A 23,819-nucleotide genomic window follows, 5' to 3' on the forward strand; every position below is an offset into this window, starting at 1 on the left:
AGACCTTCAAGATTCATGGGCAATGAAGAAGCAGACAGACTGACACAGGGGTAAAGTTGTCTCAGGACAGAGTCAAGCTACTAGACACTCAGCGAAACCCAAGCCCGATCCTCCTGCTTCTACTCCCTAGTGTGGACAATGGCTGGAGCAGCTATAGGACACAGACAACACAGTTTTCTATTCAGTCAGGAGGGCACTGCTTGAGAAAGTCTTCAAATGTATCTGAAAGCAATGACCGTCGAGATCGAATAAAGATTTCAGCACTACGGCTCTATACTACTCTCACTTTTAGTTTAAGTCTGGCCCAAATTTTGAGCTTTGATTTTAATAGAGAATAAATAAAATGTTCAAATTTATAAAAAAAGGGGGGACTATAATGTAAATTATAACAAAAATAAATGAGACTAAGCACTAGGAAGAAGGGGAGAGGTGGTTAGCACATCTACAATCATCCATCACAGCAAGCAATTGCTCCTTCTATAAATAACGTTTAGGGTGGAACTGTGCATTCCAAAACAACGGTAACAGCCACACACATCTCAGGCTAACCACATCTCTTTACTGTACTCGGGCCACGATGGGTGACCGACTTACACAAGAGGCCACACGCTGAGTACTGGAGTCATGAGAAAGTCAGTAACAGTAAAAGGCTTCCGAATATACAAGGACCAAAAACCAATTCCATATCAAATGTGTAATGAGTCCAAGGTGCTTCTGCCTGAGACCCTGCCCCCTTGCTCCAGGACCCTTGCCTGCAGCTTTGGTTCCGAACGCACACGTGAAGGCTGCACGGCCCACACCACTGTGTGCCTGACAACCGCATCCGACGCCGCCTGAAAGCCCTCGGAGCAAGACTACGGCCCATGACAAACTGTAATTCTGCGGTACAGTCTTCCGCTTTTCGGGAAACGTAACAGTTTACTCGGGGAAAACAAAGACGTGTAATATGTCTCCAGGTTTACCCCTCAGCCTGGAAATCCTGGTATGTCTTTGGAGTCTATGGCTTTCGTACGCTCGACTGTAAAAACTGCTGCTGAAGCCGCTGACGCGGATTTCACTAAAACCAAAAATTGCTGAATGAATTTTGGCTTGGGATTAGGACAGATTTCCAACAATTTCCAAAGGGGTCCTAAATTAACTTCTGCCGTGTTGTATGGCATATTTATGCAAAGCAGAATTCTCAGTACTGATGATGACGCAATGAAATCAATCAACTCCGAAGAACACTGCAGTTGCTCTACAGCTGGTGCTGTTAGGGCGCGTCCTGGTTTCCAAGGGCACCCACACTTCCTGGTAGTACCCAGTATCACTACAACAGCACAGAACTGAGGGCACAGTCTCCCACGCTGCTCTCCACAGTAGAGTAGACCATCTATAAGGAAGCCCCCCCCCCCCACAGTAGGCCATCCACACAGGAAGCCCCCCCCCCCACAGTAGGCCCTCACCACTCTGAAGATTCGGTTGAAAAGCTACCCACCTCCTAAGTCTAACTCTCCATACCAGAAACGAAATCTGCTTCTTCAAAATCCCACAGAAGCTGCAAGTGGTAGATTCCTCCTGCAGATCCTAGGCAGAGGCAGGAAGACATAGTTCCAGGCCAGTCAGGGCTACACAGAGACCCAATTTCAAAACTATCAACTGAGGGTCAGAGTATAGCTCAATGAGTAAAGCGACAACCTGAGAAAGACCTCTGGAACGCCCCCCTCTCTCCCTGCCCCCTCATTCCCTCCTCCTCTCCCTCCCTTTCTCCAAATGTAAAGCCTAGGACCCTGCTATAGCAGCTGGGATCACTTCTGTCTGACCAGGATTAAAGCGGCCCTCACCCCTCATTGGGGAAGTCTCTCTTTGTATAATGGATGGAGGTTAAATACAGAGCCACACTGATCAAAGTACAAAGAGTAGCTGACAATGCTGTGCTCAGCCCTGAACAGGACCTCTAAATCACCTCTCCCTCAGAGGCTCCAGGAACGGCACAGGTCAGAGGTTGGATGGCCATAAAGCAGGGCCTTCTGGACATAAGGACTTTGTGCTCGCGAAATCACACAGCTGTGGCGGCCTGAAGGTGATCCAGTCATCCAACATCCCAGCATGAGTGTGTGTGTGATGGGGGGACCACGAAACCCCACCCCTAGCTGAGAGATCCTGTAGCTGATGGCTGGGAAGGGAAAGACGGTTCTTTCTCAGAGATGAAGCCCTGGCAGGGGCCCAGGCTCCAGGAGATGACCCTACACGCATGTGTATACTGTGAGCACTAAGTGGACTCGGGGGTGTCGTGAGGGTGACCTGAGAAGAGGTGGAGGTACGAATAAAACATACTGTACATACGGGTGAAATTTTCGAAGATTAAAAATAAGATGAAAATACCAGTGTCCACAATGCCCTATTCTCCCAAATCAGCACATCAGACAGGAGACATGAAAAGGCTTTGGAGAAAGTTTCCCGTACTGCTCTATTTTAATTTCTGTGAAAACTCCAGGAAGCCTGGCGAACTATAACAGACCAGATTGTTTCTAAATTCTTCCCCGGCCCCTAAATTCTATAGATTGTTAAGACTTTATCTACTTCCACCAAAGCCACTGGCTACCTGAAATTATCTCCCCAGGACTCACGCAACCCCCCTCAAATGCAGCTGTTCTACCCTCAAGTCTGGCATTATCATTCTCTTCTCAAAACCAGTGGAAATCTCGGTAGAAAAATGTTCAGACTCCTCAGGGTAGCCCTCGGGCCCACCGTGACGGTTTCCTGCTCCGTGGCTGGCTTTCCTGACTCTCATTCCTCACACGCCTCTCCATCTCCAAACAGCTGCCTATTTCCACTGACTCTGGTGTCATCCTGGCTTTCCAATCTGATGAAAAGCATCCCTGACGGTCCCCTGGCACTCTACAGCCTCCTACCTCGGGCCTCACGGCTATCTGTGCATTCTGTCACTGTCCTCCATGAGACCTGGCCTAGCATCCACTACACAGACCAGGCTGGCCTCAAACTCAAGCGATCCACCAGCCTCGGCCTCCCAGTGCGGGGTGTAGAAATATACACCGTCACACCCTGCTCGGACCCATGACCCTCCGATGGTAGAGCCACGCTGTGATGCATGGCTGTGCCCAATCAATGAATCCGTTAGCCTTATCACCACTTAACCTCTTCGGTCCACCCTTACCCTGGGCACAGTGCCAACCGAAATAAGGTTAAAAAGATTGGCAAGCCCACTATTATTTTAACAATGGGTATCTTCAGTACTTAGATACCAGAGTTGACTTTATTCCTTCTTTGGGAACAGTGCCACCAGTCCGTTCTATGGCAGGCCCATTCAGCCTTGAAGCAGACAATGGAGTATGCAAATCAACAGCACCTTTAAAATAGCTCCTGGTCCTAGGCAGGTGGGATGAATGTCTGGCGGTTTGGTGCGTTCGCTCTGAGAGCTGTTGCTAGTCCATCCTCTCGGCCTGGAGACGTGCCCCAGTCCCCCCCCCCCCCCCCCCCATCAGGAGGGCTTCTCAACTGTGAAGCATCCTGCAGCCCATTGTTCTCAGGGATTCCATCAGCTTCACACGGCCTTGGGCAGGGTCAAGCACACACCTGAAGGACACTTTGGAGAAGCATTTATGCCAAGATTGTCCAGCTACCTGCAAGACGCCCAGAAAGCCCACTGGTACTGAAAACCCAGAGGAAGTCTCGCCAGGCAGATTCTGAGCAACTGTGAGAAGAAAAAAAATACCGGGCATTCTCATTTTAAGAGAAGACTGAGACACAGAGAGTGAAATGTTGGGCCAAACAGCCAAGAAAAGGTCAGAATACACAATTAAGCCAGAAAGATCAAAGAGGTCATGCCCTATAAAAACAAGGCTTTTCTGTTATCATTTTCCTTTGCTTTACAAATAGCGGGAATAGATACCGATAGAAACGAGAAAGTCACCCACATAAAACGTGAAACAGAGACAGGAGCAAGTGAACAGAAAGCCGTAAGGAACCAGATTGCGAGATACATGCAGGCCATGGTCAAAGAACGGACCTGAGGAGGCCTCCTGACAGACTGAAACGATGTGTCAGAAAGCCGCTTTGGCATCAGAACACAAGGGGGACAGAAAGGAGGCAGAGAGGAACTGCAATCATCTCAGAACAAAATGTGCTGAGAAAGCCCAGGCAGCTGACAGAAACAGGACAGGCTTGAGCAGACCAACCCGGTGACTGATAGCGTTAGGTGGGGTGAGGGTGGCTGACGGGAGGGTGGCTTCTAGCTTAATGGCTTAGGCAACCGGGTATAGGCTGATGCCCCCTCAGACACTGTATGGGTATAGGCTGATGCCCCCCCCCCTTGCACTGTACAATAGCAGAATTTGTAGGGACAGACACAGAGACTTAGATAAGCCAAGTTAGGGGACGGGAGTGCAGGAGAAAGAGCTGGACGCGGAATACATAGCTGAAAGGGACCATCAGTAAGCAGAGCATTGAACCCCACCAACGGATCAGCCGTGAGCTATGGGAATGGCTACAAATGTCTATTATCTCAAGCTTAGATTCTGGAGCCCCTGTAAACTGCATCAGACCCATTTCTCAAAACCATGTAAAGGTCAATTTCTGTTCCACGGCTTTTCGGTTTTCAGCCGTAGCAGGAAAAAAGCTGCACCGTTTAAAAATGCCGGCTTTCTGGGCCATCCTGCCAGGGCAAACTCTGACTGTTTGAGGCAGGAGGGCCGACTACAGAGAGAGGAATTGTGTGTTGTCTGTGGACATAATGCTGCAACTTACTTGCTGGCAGGGACCTTGAAACGCCATAGAGTTGTGGCTATAAACATGGCTGCAGCCTGTATATCCGCCATGAGGCTGGAAAGCTAAGGAATGGACTGGATCTAGCTGGCAAAGCCACAGCTTTAGTCCTACTGATATTGCTTGGTAAATTAAAGACTCATGTGGTCAGAAAAAGAGAGAAATACAGTAAAGAGAGATTCAAAGACAAAATTTCTAAATGGTTTGAAGTGTGTTAAAAATATATGCAGACTAAAAGTTGAAGTTCTTAAAGTAAAAAACAAAAAAAAAAAGGAAGAGAGTTGTGTGTGGTAGTACACACCTTTAATCCCAACACTTGGGAGGCAGAGGGAGATTGACCTCTGTGACTTCAAAGTGTGGTAGCACAGGCCTTTAATCCCAATGCCTAGAAGGCAGAGGCAAACAGATCTCTGTGAGTTCAAGGTGTAGTAGCTTACACCTTTAATCCCAATGCCTGGGAGGCAGAGACAGGCGGATCTCTTGAGAGTTTAAGGACAGACTGGTCTACAGAGTTATTCCAGGTCAAAGATATACAGAAAATATAAAATAGAAGTAAAAAGAAATTAAATAGAGATTAAAATAAAGCCTCACGATGATGGAAAATACAGAGACTTTTGATACTATGCTCTCTTTGAATTGTTTGAATGCTGAGGAAAGAGCAAAAGCTACTAAAAGATACTTGTTTATGTTTATAAATGCTGCTGAACTAATCCAACATAGATATTTTGATGCCTTGACTTTGAAATTTGGATCTAAGGACATGATGCTTTGGAAAGGAGTTTCTTATTTTGTTTTCACAGAGGATGAGACCCTGTTCATTTCTTCTATTCCGATTTGGTATGATGGACCACGCCCTTCTGAAGGGTTGGTGTGAACACCTTCAGAAAACTGCTTCGCTCAACTGCCAACTGAGATGAAACTAGCACACAGGTTATACCGTGAAAGACCTAATTAACGACGCCCCCATTCAGCGGGAAGCAGTTTGGAGAGAAATAACTGCGCCCATATTCCCAAAAAATGTTTATAAATGTTCTTTTACATTTAAAGGGGGATATGATATAGGTATGAATAATTTGCATTAGTATAGATTTTGCTTTATTGATAGAGATTTACGGTCAATTTTGTTATATGTATATGTATTTCTGATATTGATTAAGGTATTGTGATTGTGTAGTTCATTATTAAAATGTAATGTATAATTAGGAAATATAGGTTGTTGATGGATAATCATAAATAATAGTCAAGCTTGTAATCATGTTAGTTAATATTTTTTAGATGTGCGTAGATAAATTTTAGATAGGCATTCTTCATATTTTTCAAAGACTATAGAATATGGCATTTTAAATGTTTTAATAACTTAGGACTTTTCATGACAATGAGACACTCTGCTCCTGGCAGCACCAATCTACTTCAAGAGGAAGATGGGCATCGAAGAGGCTCGTTATGGAGCTTGATAGCCATTTGGGCAAGAAACTGCTCTTGCCTGGACTATTACATAAACTGGACACAGAGAACCCACAGAGAGAGGACTAATGAACTTGCCTAAAGTGAGATGATCTTTCGGGGTTTCTGATTCATGAAAGAGTCTGCAAGACATTCTGCAGGACACAACAGATAGTGACTGAACTGACTTTGAATTTTCCTGCTTTATGGAAATGTCTGCTGGATACCATGGGCCTGAAGGCTGAAGATGGATGCCCCAACGGTACAGAGGAACTTTGGGTGACTGTCCAGGCAGCGAGATGTCTCTGTCATTTCTAGAGTTTTAAAAGTTGCTTTTTTCTTGTTTGCTTAGGTAGTATTGTATCTTTCTGGAGTCTTTGATGGAGTTAAGAATAGTTAGTTATAGTTACAGTTTTCCTTAGTTATGATAAAGATTATTGTAACTTTTACTTGATAACTGTTTCGTTATATGTAATTTTGCTATGTTAAAGTTAAAGCCTTTTTTTTTTTTATTTAAACCGAAAAAGGGGAAATGATGGAGGAAGGTCATTGGTTAAATAAAAAGAAACTGCTTGGCCCTCATTGGTTAGAAGATAGGTGGGAGGAGTAAACAGAACAGAACGCTGGGAGGAAGAGGAAGTGAGCTCAGACTCCACAGCTCTCCTCTTGGGAGCAGACACCTCAGAGAGAGGCCATGCTCCCAGCTCCCAGGCAGACACACGCTATGAAGCTCCGACCCAGGATGGACTAGGCTAGAATCTTCCCGGTAAGTGCACCTAGGGGCGCTACACAGATGATTAGAAATGGGCTAAATTAATATGTGAGAATTAGCCTAGAAGAGGCTAGATAGAAATGGGCCAAGCAGTGATTAAATGAATACAGTTTGTGTGTTGTTATTTCGGGCATATCTAGCCGAGCAGGCGGCCGGGGTGCTGGGAACGCAGCCCTGCACCCCTATTACTACACTTGTCACCAACTGGAGTTACACAATGAGTTCCAGACCAGCTTGGGCTCTGTCTCAAAAACAAACACAACAGCCCCTACCCTAGACAGAGGGTGTAGCTCAGCGGCAGAGTGCTTACACACATGATCTAGGTCCTGGATTCAATTCTAGTTTCAGTAAAAGGGAAGAGAAGGGGGGAGAGGGCGGATGGGCAAGGGAAGGCGTCGGTGTTCTCCAGTCACAGCCAATCTCTCCTCTGGGGTCACTAAACTCATTCCAAACTCCACTATTTCTTGTTTTGAAAATGAACCCACCACAGTACTGGTTACATTTCTAGAGACATGGAGGTCCTGGTACATCTGAAGAGCCTCCTTGGAGGTGATCCCACCCATTCAGAGCAACTACCTTCTTGTATGAAGAGCACTTGTACAACAGCCAAGACAGTCCACTGACAGCAAGATAATGCCACTTGCCTTCTCTCGATAGCTGCCTTACAAGCTGGGCTCGGACTGGGCTCCACCTCAGCAGAGCCAATGACACTGGAAACCGCTACATGAACAGGCTGCAGCAGCAAAGAGCTGGGAGACCAATTTCCAAGAGGCTTTTAAGCAATATTTCCTTCTCCGGGTAGCTACTTCAAATTCCTATCTGATTGCCGTCTCACGGTTGATGTGATTACTTGAATATTCAAAATAAATTCTAATGTTCTCCAGGCTAATTCGTACAGAGCGCACAAAGGCTGCATTAGCGCCCAAGTTAAAATTAAGAGAGGAGGGCTGTAACAGAGCTCTCTAGCCCCCCGCCCCCGAGAATGACTAAAGAGGTTCGGTTCAGGCCTGTGCATCTCAAGGCATGAGATATGAAAACACATCTCTTTGTTAAAATTCAACTAAACCTCTATCTCATAACTATTATTTGATGTGGAGGTAATGCAGTATGGCCACAAACGAAAACTGCAGGGTATTTTTCAAAGCCTGCTATGATGTGATATTTAAAAAAAAAAATAGTATTCATGTCTTTGTCTCTTCTGCAGATGCGGCCAAGGTCACGATGGTTTTATTATCCGATTCCTTGCTAATATATAAGCCATCATATGACCTGTGATTTTATTTTAGGAACGATGGCACTTCCAAGTCATCACAGTTCTGTCAGACAAACTCAGTGACTCAACGCTCACCTAGATAAAGGACTCAGTGTTGAGAAGCCGGAGGGATCCCAAGAGACCTGAAGGAGAAAGGTGCTTACCGCTGCAACAAGGGCTCAGCACAGCGGTCCTCATGGTGCCGGTAGCAGAATGACCTCAAAATGTTCTCAAAACGCTCATGACTTCCACAGCTGCCCACAGAGCACCGAGAGGACGCTCCCTGGGGATGCTGGGTGCCTTTCCTACCTAGTGTGGCACACACCTCTCAGGTCTTACACCTTGTAAAGGAAACCTAATGGGGCCAAGGCCACATCAGGACATCGAGGCTGGGTTCCCTAGGCCAGACGGCAGGAGACTAGGCGTCTCCACACAGGTTCCTTACACCACTAGAGCCCTGGGTCTGCGCTCCTTGTTCTCTTTTTCTCTTTTCCCCTTAGTAACAAGACCAGGGCCTCGGGCACACTTAAGCAAGCGCTCGGCCACTTCTCCAGCGCTGCCCTCTGATTTCACAAGGAGGAGCCCTCAGATTGGAAAATCTAAAAAAGAAGGAAGGGGACACATGAAAAGGCCACCACCCTCTTTAAGCCCTGACCGCAAGTGTTGGTATTCCCTGTCTTCTAAAGCTCTGCTTAGCAACTGTCAACAAAAGCTCTATGCTGTCACCAACCTCCCGGAATGTGGTGAGTATGACCTCCACTTGCCTTCTGAAGCAGAGCTGCCCATCCAAGTGACTGGGTCTCAGAGGCCAGAGCCCTGCAAAGGCCTTGGGGACTCTGCAGCACCCTTCTGGACTTGAGACCTCGCTCGATGAGCTCTGGAGCTATAAAGCTGTAAAGAGCGAAGGAACATTGCTGAACCTGACTTCTCGTCTGTCGGGCTCAGGTTCTTACCTTATAAGGTTCAATGAGCTGGAAAGGAGTTCAGTGGCTCATGGTAAAATAAATAGATAAATAAAAACAGTACCATTTAGCACACACCAATCAGGGTATTCCCTTGCCAAGCTATGGCACAACTGATTCTGCCGCAGGACGTCTGCCACACTGGCTCTCCTAACCTGGTGCTATTATAAACAGTGTGTTGGGTAGTATCCTGTACAGAGGGAATTCTTCCTGCCCTTACCAGTCAATACCCTACTTAACTTTCACATATAATACTGATGGTTCCAATGCCATTCAAAGTGGGTGCAGCTATGATCCAAGCTCTCTATGCAAGCTGGGATCTTGGGAAGGTGGCGTAACTTAACTGCCACAAGCCACACTTCGGTAAGTGTGGGACCCTACATAGGTGTGTGGCTGCTCACTCAGAAGTTGCTGACTCTCAAATAATCCCGACAGCCTTCCTTACTTAGATGCAGACGATATGCACCTCAGATCATAACGCCAATATTCCTAACATCAAAGTCAGAGGCAAATGCCCTTTTTCGAGTGGGCTAATCGCCTAACCAGGAGCCGAATGAGGTGTCAGCAACCTCTGTTAATATTAATTTGCTTCTTCTCCAAAGGAGCAGGTGTGCCTTGAACACTAGCCCTGGGGACACACCGTACTGCTGAAATCCCAGAGAAACAAATGAGCAATTACTGAATTTGGTACCCTGAGAATATCCTTTAAGGAAGGAGAATTCATCACAATCACTTTGTCACGGCTGTTACTGTGCCAAGACAAGGGGGGGAAGAGCACTCTTGGCTCCAGACACTCGAAGCACATCCCCGGTGTTCCCCAGCATGGGTCCAATGAAGGCTGCTCCAAATGGTTTCCTAAAGTTAGGACCAAAAAGTAAGTGTTAGCCAGGGGAAAAGAAAGGGCGACGGCGGCAATCAACCATAAAAAAACATACCTAGCATGTGTGGGGACATCTAGTCTCCTATAGTAACTAAGAATATACTTAAAAATCACGAGTATTTTTCCAAAAAAAAAAAAATGGTTATTCTAGTTAGAAAAGGCAAGACAGAACCAGCATTGAAAATCTTACAACAAAAATAACAAGCTATGTCCTGAACCTCAAACAATGTGAGACGGTAAGTCCAAAGCATTAATGTCTAACTCCCAACAAGGAGCACTAGGGTTTCCTTTATTTCCTGACTACAATCACAACTCAATACCAAACACAATAGGTGGAGAAGAAAGGGGCAGGAAGGACGTGAATTGTGTCTTTTGTGTTAATGGTGCATGCGTGGGCTTGTGGAAGCCAGAGATACCATTATTCCTCAGGTGCCCTCCTTTGGGTGTGGGGGGCACAACAGGGTCTCTCATTGGTCTGTAACTTTCCAAGGTGTCAAGGCTGAATGGTCAGGAGCTCCAGGGACCTGCCAACCAATGTCTCCCCAGTGCTATGAGTAAAAATGGGTGCCATCACTCCCTTCTCCACTTGCACCCCGAGTCATGGATACTGAGTATTTAACTCAGTTCCTCAGGCTTGCAAGGGGAAGCCATCTCCCTAACCAGGAACTTAAATCTCTAAAAAGTCACCAAATAGGACTGTTTTAAAGCCAGGGCCCACACAATGCTTAAAATAAATGGTTATAAGTCAACTGAAAAGGTCCCCGTGGGGAAAACATGCCAATGGGAACCACAAGCTTGGTGACAGTAACATTTATGGTTGCAATCAGGGACTGGGAGAGAGGGTCCTATCACAGAAACTCAACATTTGGTCAGATGTGTTTCCTTAACAGTTTGCTTCACTAGGCTGAACTCTCTGCGAGAGTAAGGATTCAAGCTCCAGAAGTCAAAACCAGCCAACAGCAATCTGCTTCCACTACTGCAATTTGACCACCAGTTGCAATGCCTTCCTAAGACTTAAAATAGCTCAATTTTCATTCTCCGCGGTCAAAGAAAGGGTTTATTCTTGGCAAAAAAAATGAAACTAAGAAGTGTTCACTTTTTCCTTTCATTTTTAAAGGAAGAGAGAGAGATCAATGCTCAGAGCTAATCTCTTATGTTTGGTGGTATGTGAAGATGAGGGACCATGCAGTCAGTTCAGCACACCAATGCCCTAACACGCGTGCCTTTTCACACTTTAACACTAGTTACCATGCACGTGTGTGCTTTACTCAACCCTGCATGCTGAGTCTGTGTCTTTATAGTCTGTCACATGTGCTATAATGTGGGGTAAGGCAGACTGTTACCTCTCCACATTCATCCCGACCCTCCATCCCTGCCCATGCCTGCCCACCCGTCCTAACATGTTGATAAGACTCCTATTTCTTAAGCACAGCACTCAATGTACTCCTTCTAGTTAAAAACAAAAAAACAAAACAAAAAAACCTTGTAGCATTCTGTTACTGACTATCACAGGAGAAAAAGCAGGATCCAGCAGAAGAAACATCTAGGCTGCATGAGTTGTGACCTTGAACAAGAACTGAGCATCTTTCTTTTTTTAAAAAAAAAAGTTTATGTGCACTGGTGTTTTGTTTGCATGAGGGTGTCCAGTACCCTGAAACTGGAGTTACAGACAATTGTGAGCTGCAAGTGGGTACTGGGAATTGAACCCAGGTCCTCTGAAAGAACAGTCAGTGCTCTTAACCACTGAGCCATCTCACTAGTCCCAAGCATCTTATTACTAAGTGAGAATGCTCTGGTATCAAGTAATAAGGCCTGAGGACTGCTCTCAAGAAGTGATCTAACAGTCTGACACAACTCAATAACTAATTTATTTATTATTAAAGCAAGACTAACGTTATACTGCTGCGTCTCTAGCAGCTTCGATCACCTGCGCTTCCTTCTTGCCCGATGACCTCACACTTGTTCATACTCCAAACTTCCTCGAACTTATTTTCGACACACCGGTGTGAATGCGAGCACTCCCGAAAGGTAGCCAGTTAGGTGAGGCGAGAGTTGGCACGGACACCAGGTTATCAGATTCTTCTCAGTTATTGCTTAAACTGGCCAAGGCTTAAGTAAGCACCTCAAGGGGGAATCATGACCGTTGCTGGTAGTCATCTTGCAAAATGAGCCCAGGGACAAAACCTGTCTCAGAGGACTAGTGAAGTGGGACAAAGGTCTTGCTTTCAAGGCCTTCACAGGCATGTGAGGTTGCGCTTATCTGAACTGGGTTTTGCTTCCTGCACCAAAAGCATCCTGACCAATTCAGCATCGCTAGAAACTGCAGTAACTGACAGACAGTTGTGCCGTGAAGCCCACAGACGCATGCCCCAGAAATCCACCTCTGACTCCCTCTTGGTGCAGTGTATAAAATAAGTGTGTACAAAAAGGCTCAAAATGTAAGCCAAGTCAAGGAGCGCTTTGGAAACAGGAACTGCCTGACTCATCTTTGGATCCAAACACATCATCCATGCACACATTTAATACAAACCAGCTAATGAAAGTCAGCAAGGTGATAATAAAACATGGACTGGGGAGATAGCTCGGTTGGTAGAATGCTTGCCTAGCATGCTGAAGCCCTGGGTTCCATGCTGTGCACAGAACCAAACAGATGTGTTAGCCTATGCCTACTACCCCAGTACTCAAGAAACAGAGGCAGGAAGACCAGAAGTTGAAGGCTACCCTCAGAAACCTATAAGCTGAGGCCAGCCTGGACTACATGAGACCCTGTCTTAGAACAAATGAACTAAGTATAGGAAAAATAAAGGAACATATTTTAGGTGGGTTTGAGAAACAGCACATTGTTAATCCGGGATGGTTTAAGAGTTTTTAAAGTTAACAAATAGCACAATTACATAAATGGCCTATAGCTGACTAGACAAACAACCCAAAAGCACAAGGACATAGCAAGGAGGGGGAATGCCGCTTGAGATAGACAGAGCTGTATGAATTTAGAAAAGTCAGCATCGCTAGGCTTTAACTTCAGATTTTTAGTCAAACGAACAAAAAGATGGGTGATAAGACTCCCCCAGGGGACCCAGGTATGTGGAAAGAAATACTTGGCAAATCCATTCTCTTACCATTAGTCCATAAGACAGGGTTGATGGAGTAGCTCAGAGGCAAGGTTCATTGAGCATGTGTGAAATTCTGGGTTCAATTCCCAGCATCAAGAAAGGCAGGGAAAGAGGCAAGGGGGAAGGGCAGACGAGTGAACTGTCCCTGCAAGGGGATGCATGCAGTGGGAAAGACAGACAACCACAGGGAAGTGGTCTATGGTTATCATGTGTTGGCAGCCAAAAGCAGAATCACACATGTATGGGGAAGGCTAGTGAATGGCAGAGAGAAAGGCAAGACATGTGCTCTACAGTTCCTGGAAGACAAGGGAAGCAATTTTGCCTTGATTTGTGTATAAACTTCACGTTAGAAATAAAACACAAGGGTGCATTCTCAACCTCTAAAAGCAGCACAAGCAGTAATTATGGCTAAAGCAGAGGAGGAAGTACTGGGGGGAAAGGTTTCTGCAAACAACAGACATCCAAGGGCTAAGGTCCACGCCAAGAGAAACACTGTTAATCCCAGGAAAGTAAAAGGAAACATTTATCAAACCACTAGCAGACCCCAAGTTTGGTTCTTTCATTTATAGTCTCTAGAAACCACCTAATAAATTAGCAACATGGAACCCGGTTTACTGACAAGAAAACTAAGTCCAGCAAGTACAGTGTTTGAACTTACTAGATACCTATTTTGAAAAAAAAAAAATCTGACAACCATGCTTCCTTCGTTTTTCTTTCAAGTTTATCCTACATCCTGTGAATGTGTCTAACATTCCACCTTTTGTCTTCAGTTTGAAAGTTAAAGATGAAGAGAAAATGCAAAATGAGACGGTGTGTAGAAAAAGTTCCCGGCAGGGATGTTATCTTCGGGAGAAAACCTACAAAGGGAAAAAAGCAGCATTTCTTTCAAGGTCGCAGGCAAGCACCTGGGCTGACTAGATAACGATCCACCAGTGCCCAACTGTAGACGGAAATCTCAGGTCTGCGTTCGCCTGATGCAAAGCCAGCTGCAGCTAAAGATTCTGACCCAAATGCTGTGGCCTGAGTCTTGCATGCAACAAAAGTACAAACCAACAGGTTGGAACTGCCAAGCGGTTAGAGGAACCAATTACAAAACCAACAGGCAGCACTGGCCCTCCCGTACAACAGTATGAAGCACTTCCTGCCACCGGCCCTGACATTAAAAAACAGAAAAAAAGAGTTGGAGCTGGGGAGAGGCTGCCTATTCCCCACAATTTCTTATCAGACACCTCTCGGGTGTCCAGCTAATGAGTCACGCATTGCGTTCTTTCATTCGCCCCCTCCCCTTATGAAAATTCGGCCAATGCATCCTTCAAATTTGCAATCAAGGAGCCTAGAGATGAGCATAACTCATAATCTTGAGCAGGGACGCTACCAAGTTCAAAGGCGCTGAAGGGCTTCAAGATCATTAAAAAGGAACAACTCTCCATCTGGGTGTTACTATCTTCACCCCAAAGATAGGGGAAGGGGAAGCCTTGCTGGCAAGGAACAATTAAGGACACTTTCCCTAAAACTCCGAGAAGTGCTCTCTATGGATCTGCAGACTCCAGGCCTGCAGCTGTAGCGCCTGGATCCCCACCCTCGTGGGGCAAGCAGGACTGCTAATACCAGGCAGAGTGGTCTCGGGCTAGTGAGCGTCCCTGGCAGCGGCAAAGGGGGTGGGGGGAGCAGGGAAAGGCCAGCGCGCGGCCCCGACGCCCGGTGCCGCCCGGACCCGCGCGGGCTCCTGTGCTGCTGCCTGGAGAAAGCTCTGCGGAAGATCCTAGCGCGCCGCCATCCCTCCCTGTGATCTCCGCGCCTGTCAGCGCGCCAAAGTGGCTGCCACCCACGAACAGGTGCGAGTGCATCCCGGCAGAACCCCACTCGGCCCCGGTGCCTACCGTCCCCACCACCACCACCCCACCCCGCCTGCCTGCCCAGCTCGGACCTCACGGCGCCAGCAACCCGGCCGCGCCCCGGTGCCACGGCACCCACCAAGTTCCTGGAGGTGGCTCACTTCTCGGTCTGAGCGGCGGCTGGCAGCACCAGGCGATAGCAGGACCGCGCGAGCAGGAGGATGTGCAAGCGGACGCGGGAAGAGCAGCGAGCTGCAGCCGCGAGCAAGAGGAAGGCGCCCGGCAGCTTCAACCCCGGCGTGGGCTGACCATGACGTCACAATGGCGCGGCCAGCCAATCCGGGCCCGGAGGCTGGATCAAGCGCTATGATGTCATGCGTCCTTGGAGCCAATCCTGAAGCGGTAGAACTTTCGTGATTGTAAATTCCAGACTCTGGTGCGGTGAGCAGCGGAGGCCAGGGTTGGTCCCCCGTGGTTCACGTGTCTCAGGGCAGTTTTCTGGCTTCTTCCTAATAAGCCTGCGTGGGACGCAGAGTCTGCGCAATAGTCATAGTGAAGTTCTAGATGCCCAGGGCTCTTTCCAGCATCCGAGGGCAAGGCTGGCGCGGTGTTTTTTGGCAGGTGCCCACCTACCTAACGGACTACCTAACGGGCCACGATTCTGAAAGGGACCCAGTTCACGATTTGGGGTTGCGGTTAAACAAGATGAAAAAGAAGAAAAAAAAAATAAACCTCTCGGAGCTTTGTAACGGTAATTCTTGAATAGATTGATCACACATTATTAGGAAATTATGTTAGTCTTGTAATGGAAAAGTTGGTAATGTCTTTCAGCTGGGCAGTTTAAACACTTAAAATGTTTTTCAGGCACAAAAGCAGAAGTCTTTCTGGTTTTCGCTGCTGTTTGATAATGCAGGGCCTTCGTCCAAGTATCATACAGCTTCTCCCATTTCAAGTACTAGAAATTTAATTGTGTGTGTGTGTGTGTGTGTGTGTTTTAGTTCAGGGCCCCACACCCATTGGCATAACACATCCAGCGGTTCAACGTAGGCACTTTCTTTTAGAGGGTAATGTTTATCATGTACCAACAACGTTCCAGGACCCAAATCTTTGTGATAGGCATACAGATAACCAAACTGTATATACATTAGATAATTTAAGCATACACAAATTGTGGTAACAGTTAGTTGCCATTCGCTTCTACAGAGACTAGGGACTGCCTTCCCTGCAGCTGTACAGAGTGTTAACCTATCCATAAAGTGGGTGTCTACATACACGAAGCTTTGCTGTGCAAGTGGCATGTGAAGACATACTTTGATGGCACAGGAGTAAATCTCCTTGACTAGCCGGAGAGCTGGCTAACTTCTCTGTCCCTACGTCTTCTGTCCCTTTGGGGTTTTAAGTTTTCAAATTGAAATTAAAATTCCATCTCAAATTTTATACCATGCTCAAATGTTTGAATCGTCTCCACCAATAAAATGTTGTAAGCGCACATAGCCAAATAATTACTAACAAACAAGAAAGAAATGCTTCTGTCTTAGAGTGTCTATCGCTGTGAAGAGACACCACGGCCATGCAACTCTTATTGAATTGGGGTGAGTTGCTTACAGTTTCAGAGGTTCAGTCCATCATCATTACGGCGGGACATGGTGGCCTGCAGGCACATGTGGTGCTGGAGAAGTGGCTGAGTCCTGCTTCTTGCAGGCAATAGGAAATGGTCTGTGACACCGAGTGAAGTTTGAACAGGAGACCTCAAAGTGGGCCCCCACAGGGACACACTTCCTCCAACAAAGCCACACCTCCTAATAGTGCCACTCCCTTTGCGGAGGCCATTTTTTTTTTCAAACCACCACATCAAACACTGAATAATGTTTTCTTACTTTAAAATAAAAATGAAGGGGGGCTGGAGAGATGGCTCAGAGGTTAAGAGCACTGGCTGCTCTTCCAGAGGTCCTGAGTTCAATTCCCAGCAACCACATGGTGGCTCACAGCCATCTGTAATAACATCTAGTGCTTTCCTCTGGCCTGCAGGAATACATGCAGGTAGAACACTGTATACATAATAAATAAATGAATTTAAAAAAAATCCTGTCTTTTAAAAAAGGAAAATAAAATTAAAAAAAAATAAAAGTGAAGTTATGTTTTCTTTCCCTCATTTAAAGGCTGTCTCTGCACACGCAGTTAGCCCATGTCCATTGTATTTCACAGCTGTACAATCTCAGTCTCTCGGGATCACGTTAAAGACCACCACTTGAGATTACTGAAACTGCTACTGTTTCATTAGGAGATATTTGCATGACATAATGAAATCTATCTTTAAAATGTTAGTCTCTGGACGTTTCAGAGTTAACTAGAATCTAGGACGGCTGTTGTTTAAACTAAGAACAACACCGGTCCGTCTATCTAGCTTGCTCTTGCACCCCTTCCCTTTCCTTCTCTGCTCCTTCTCTCTTCTTCTCCTGTCTTCTCTCTGTTTTCCAGTTCTGCTTAGCACTATCTACCAACTTCATCTCAACAGAGAATTAAAACCCGCATCCTAACAACAGCCTTTGGGCCTTAATTATTTAGCATGTTGCTATTTCTCCGTCCTTCTAAAATTATCTGTCTTCTGTGGGGAGCCGAGAAAGCCTTGAGTGTATGTGTAAGGACTGGATGACGTCCCGAGTAAACGCGCACTTTTGACAAGGACCGATGCCTCAAACCCAAGGGAACTGGCAAAGCCTTCATCTGGGTGAAGGTCAGAGGCATAACAAAAGCCTTTCTCTGGTCCAAGTGTGCGTGCGTATGAATGATCGACTGGGTGTACGCAAAAATTAGCAACTGCAGCTTCCTCCTCCCAGGTGACTGCAGGGCCTTCAGAGACCTTCCCTCAGACCAGCTAGCCTCTCTTTCTGTTCCAGGTTATTAATAGCCGGTGCGGGTCCATCAAAGTGACGTGTTCCACCTGATGCCAACTTTTCTGTACGTGTGTCTGCCCATTCTTCATTCCCTCATCACACCAGTCAGGTTTCCAGGACCAAGCCATGATGGACACTGTGGCCTTTCCCAGAGGATAACCTCCTTCTTATTCTTTGAATTTAGCAAGCTCTAGACCTCCGCAAGATTCTTGCTCTTGTTGTTTCTCTAAGCCTGCCAGGATTTAACCTAGAAATCTCCAAGGCTTTCAACTTTGTTTCATTTTGATCTTTGCATCAACACCACCTCCTCAGGAAGGAAGAGACATTTTTTATCTGTCACTCCACACTGCCTTCTTCTTTGCCTCCTGTTTTCTGGAACCTTTTGTCTCTCCTCAGTTTTTCTCCTTAGCACTCATCACTATTTGACACACCACGTTTGCTTTTTAACATTTATTATGCTGTCCTCTAATAAGCTTATTGAAAGCACAGATGCTGCTCTTTTTCTAACTGTATCCCAGGACTCAGAATAATACAATTAGGGTGATGGCAAGATTAATAGAGAGATGGCTCAGCACTTAACACTTGCTGCCCTTGCAGAGGACCTGAGTGTAAATGGCAGCAATCACATCAGGCAGCTCACAAACACCTGTATTTCCAGTCTCAAGGGATCTGATACTCTCCTCAATACACACGCACACATGAAGCACATGTAAACTCACGTGAGCACACACACACATATATACCACACACACATATACGTACATATATATACATACATATATATAATGATTCTAATTGGTCTTAATAGTGAAAATGTGAAGTCAGATATTAGGGGGTCAAAGCTGAAAGATCAGAGAAGCAGAGCAGCCAACCACAAGTTCTTACCTCTACAAAATCCTCAGGCTGAATGGGGTATCCTTTCTCTACAAGTTCTCAGACTGAATGCTTTGAGATCCTGTCTCTTCCTGCCTTATATTCATCTCTCCACGCAGCCATATCACTTCCTTTGTTGGATTAAAGGCATGTGACTCCCAAGTACTGGGATAAAAGATGTGAGCCACCTCCTGGCTCTGTTCTCTTTCAGAGTGGATCAATCTAAGGTAGCCCAGAGTGACCTTGAACTCCTAGAGATCAGTCTGCCTCTGCTTCCCAAGTGCTGGGAGTAAAGGTGTGTGCCACCACTGTCTGGCCTCTATGGCCAACTAGTGGCTCGCTCCACACTCTGATCCTCATGCAAGCTTTATTTGTTATAGCACAAACAAAATATCACCATATATACACATATAAGTAAAAATATCTTTTAAAAATGTTTTGTCTTAATTTGAGTATCAAACCCTTTTCCGTGAGATAGAAACTATTATATTTCAGCACTCGGGAGGCAGAGGCAGGTGGATCTCTGTGAGTTCGAGACCAGCCTGGTCTACAAGAGCTAGTTCCAGGACAGGCTCCAAAACCACAGAGAAACCCTGTCTCGAAAAAACCAAAAAAAAAAAGAAAGAAAAAAAAAGAAACTATTATATTTATTGCAACAATTAGTCAAATTTTGGGGGCTGGAGAATTAGTTCTGCAGTTGTGGTGATCTGAAAGAAAATGGCCCCCAAAGAGAGTGGCACTATTAGGAGACATGGCCTTGTTGGAATAGGTGTGGTCTTGTTAGAGGGAAGTATGTCTCTGTGGAGGCACGCTTTGAGGTCTCATATATGCTCAAGCCATGCCCAGTGAAACAGACCACTTCCTGTTGTCTGCAAGTCAAGATGTAGAACACTTGGTTACTTCTCCAGCACCATGTCTGCAGGTATACCACCATGTCCCACCGTGATGATAACAGACTAACCCTCTGAAACTGTAAGCCACCCCAGTGAAATGGTTTTCCTTCTTAAGAGTTGCTGTGGTCATGGTGTCTCTTCATGGCAATAGAAACCCTAAGACAGAACTTAAAGGACCCACATGGTAGTTCACACCTATCTGTAAGTCCAGTTCCAGGAGACTGAACCTTTCTTCTGGCCTCTGCAGACACCAGGCATGCACACGGTACATATACATACATACAGACAAAACACCCATACACATATTTTTACATTAAAATAAAAATAAATTAAAAACTGGTAAAAATAAATAAAAACTGGTACCATTTTTTTCTTTTATTACTGAGATATTTCTAAGACCCTTTCCCAGTAGTTTGATTGCATTCATTTTTTAAAAATTATTCTGTTTTATGAGTGTGTTTGTTCACATATATGTCTGTGCACCACATGCGTGCCTGGTGCCCCAAGAGGTCAAAAGAGGGCATTGGATACCCTGTGGACAGTTCAGAGCCATCATGTAGGTGCTTGGAATTGAGTGTCAGCACATGGCAAGAACAAATATTTAATCTTAGCCGCCTAGCCATCTCTCCAGCCCCAATTCTATTCTGTCGTCAACATAATGGTGAGAAAAATCAAGCCATACAAGACTCAAGTGGCATACCACATGGCTGCAAAGCCAGTTGGCAAAAATTAAGCCTTGGGTTGGCCACACTCAGCTTTCAACTTCTTCACATGCTTAAGTTGTATACTTGGCTGAATTTTGTGGTTTATAAAGCAAACGTTAATAAAGTTGTGACCGAAATGAAAATAAAGCTTTCAACCAGGAAAAATTATTATTGTGTCTTTTGCTTTGCTGGATATCAAGATAAATTTTACAACTAATTTACTTAATTCAGTAACATATCAGAGAGCTAAGGTTAGATAAAAGCAGATGATAAGCTCACTGTTAGCCAAACATTAGCTGTGTCAACTGGCAGAGCCTAGTGCTGTGGCTTCTGCTGTCAGGGAACACACCCTGGCTAAGTGGCATGTTCTCAAAGTGGTTTCTAGTCAGCCAGAGCTGGCGACATATACTCAATATTCTTTGCCCTCGGTCTAACATTTATAAAGACAATCCTCTAAAATTTAGCCTTATCAGATGTAGTCATTCTAGGTCGTGGGCTATTTTAGTTATCTGACAAAGGGTTTCATTAAGAGCCGTGCTTTTGTGCATCTGTACGATTAGGCGTTCCCTTCATGTCGGAATATGGTAGCGCCATTTCTTCCCACAGTCTCAAGTTCACTTTTTACCACTCAAGACTCAAGTGAAACTCTGCAAGTTTGTGCAGCAGCTTGATTTTTTTTTAATGAGTTTTTTTTTAAGTTTTATATGTATAGGTGTTTTACTTACGTATATATGTGTACCGTGTGCATACCTGCTGCCCTTGGAGTTCGGAAAAGGGCATGAGATCCCCCTGGAGTGTGAGACGGTTTTGAGCCACCACCATGAGGTACTGGGGACCAACACCCTCCAAGGGCAACAAGTGCTATTAACCGCTGAGCCATCTCTTCAGCACCAGCTTGATCGTTTTTGTGAAAACGACTGCTTGCCATTGCATTGCATAGCCAATTGTTCTCTTATGTCACGGTGCGGTGTTGTCTTCTAATCTAAATGATTCCATAGCATGCTGCCCTTCGCCACGTTATTTCAACAAATATAGAAGCTGTTAAACAGATTCAGTCTGAGCCTAAATTTGGGGCATTCTTAAACTGTTTAAAACTACGAAATACAGAATACAATGTTATTACCATGCCTCTTAGTGATATATAAGACAGACTTCCATAGAGTTTTAATGTGCATATATTCAATATTTTCATTTTTATTTTCCTCTCTCCCTCGGCTTTGCTTCACAGAATGTAAATCAGAACAAAACGTTTCTTTTTCACCTTTTCCCGTGACTAGTACACTCTGTCCTGATCTGTATCACTTTTTCTAATATCTCTTTTCCTCAAGGCAAGGGCAGAAACTTCTAGTAGGGTATGGTGCCAGATACATAAAAAGCAAAAAAGAAATGGATGTTTCCTGAAGTAGACTGGTGGAAGACTGTTTATTTTAAACACATACACAACAACAGCATCCCAAGACCATTTACTTTCTTTATGATCATGATAGCAAATTAGATTCAGTCGACCATTTCAAGATACAGTAAGGCTTTGGGAGTCTCAAATTCATGTTATGAATGTTTATTTGCTTGTTGCTTTCTTCATTTATTACTGTGGATGGAGGCATTGCGGGTAACTATGGTAACACAAAAATCGAACACAAACATCCTATGGGGTGCTGTGTTTTCATTTCACTAAGACAGTTTATCGGTCAGCCAGTTCGCCAGTAAGCACTACGGGCCTGAACACCCAGAAAGCTGTGTTGTGGCTAAATATTCAAGAAAGCCTTCCAAAGAGCGAGATGAGGCGTGCATAAGATGTGTGGAATAAGCATAAAAAGAATTGATTTTCATCGAACATTCACAAATGTGCGTTTTAAGAACTACCCTCTGCATCCAGCCAGAAACCTAGACAGCAGTAAACATCACGTACACATTTACTGTCTTTGGGGAAAGTGCTATACTCTAGGAACTAAGATAATAAACAATACCTTATGAAACGTGATGCACTTTCAGCAAATAAAAAAGTGCCTTGAGAATTGAGATGTTGAGAGAACGAGGAAGGAACACCGCAAAAGCCCAGCTTTTTTAAAAGCATGTGTGTACTCTTGTCTTCTTCTATTTTCCTACCCCATCATACCCCTATCGAATGCCCAACCAGGCCGGCATTAAACCCCCCCCCCCCCCAAAAAAAAACCAATCTCTTCTCTAGTTCGCTTCCTTTCCAGCACTTCTCACACTCTGTAATGATGCTGCTTATTGATTTTCACCCTCTACACTTTCCCGCGGCAGTGGCTTCCTTTACTGAGGTCTGCATGGCGAAAATAGTGCGCATCTGGTATACTCAACCGGCTGAACCCAATCTACCGTGTTCAACAGGGTCCACACAGCAAGCTCCAGGCTGGGCCAGCCCAGGCTCAGGAGCGAGACTCAGCGAGGCCTGGTCCAGGCTCCAAAGGTGCTCGTGCGGGTGGGCGATCGGCGTCGGTCCAGGAAGGACCCTCGGGGCCAAAGGGTCTCCATCCGAGAGATGCATCACCCCCACCCACCAGCACCCCGGACCACCCCACGGCCTCACTTCCGGCCCGCAACGGGGAGGCGGAACGCGGACTGACGGGAGGGAGGAGCGGGGTCACCCCATTCACCCGCGACGGCGTCCGCCAATCACGGCGCGGTTCGGGGCAGCCTATGCAGAGGGGCGTGCCCGCAGGGTTACTCCCGGGCACTGGCCTCCGCGGCCGCGCGCTAACCCTGCGGATCTGGCGGGACAGGCGACCAGGCGGGGCACGGAAGGCGCGAGCCTTGGGGAAGCGCGGGACGCGGGAGCCTGGGAGACGAGGCTACAGGATCACGCACCTCGGACCGCAGCTCCGCGCCCGCCGGGTGAATCCGCGAGCTCCGAAGAATCCAGGCCTTTTAAAGCCAGGACAGGCTGTGGGCCTGGGTAGGAACCAGTAAAAAGCGGGTCTCCCTGAAGCTGAATTTCATTTGGCTTTTGTGAACTCAAGAAAAAAAAAACAAAAACAAAAAACAAAAACGGGACAGCGAAAAGCGCCCTCGGCATATTTTAAAGACCTTCTGAGATTATCTGCTATGAGATCTAACCGTTCTGGACAGGAAGAGGAAACAGTGACATTTTCTTTTGTCAACTAAGGGTCACTCCCTTCCTCCCCTCTCTCCGCGGGGGAAACCTTAAAGGCACAGAAAACAGTTTGGTCATGAACTACTGCTAAATGTTTTCACTCAGTTAATCATCGCCAGTTTTAGATGTAGAAACAGGCTGAGCATTTTATCCTTGCCAATGCTGCAGCTGGAATTGAGTAATTGAGTGTGGGACCCCTTTCATGTCAGGTTTTGCAAATCCACGGGGGAGGCCATTCAGGAAAGCTTTTGGTGTATAAGTCAACAGGGTGCATCTGGCCAAATGCAAGCAAGCACTTCTTCCTTGAATGGAAGAT

The 23,819-nt window shown here is 45.9% G+C and overlaps 1 protein-coding gene across 3 annotated transcripts in view; it reads right to left on the bottom strand.

The window, feature by feature from the left end:
• The window catches only part of Elovl5 (ELOVL fatty acid elongase 5), a 69,018-nt gene extending 45,782 nt beyond the window's left edge, over positions 1 to 23,236 (bottom strand). Inside the window, exon 1 of one of the 3 annotated variants that reach the window (XM_041679800.1) lies at positions 23,218 to 23,236. The gene's annotated coding sequence lies outside the window, so the exon portion shown is untranslated. Of the gene's footprint in view, positions 1 to 15,113; positions 15,133 to 15,160; positions 15,324 to 23,217 lie in introns of those variants that run through there. The other 2 variants (XM_041679801.1, XM_041679802.1) reach the window with 2 other exon arrangements.
• Between the last annotated feature and the right edge of the window lie 583 nt (positions 23,237 to 23,819).

This window comes from Microtus oregoni, unplaced genomic scaffold (assembly GCF_018167655.1).
Source record: "Microtus oregoni isolate MIOR12 unplaced genomic scaffold, Mior012 000032F_ref0000030, whole genome shotgun sequence".
NCBI classification, from domain to species: Eukaryota; Metazoa; Chordata; class Mammalia; order Rodentia; family Cricetidae; genus Microtus; species Microtus oregoni.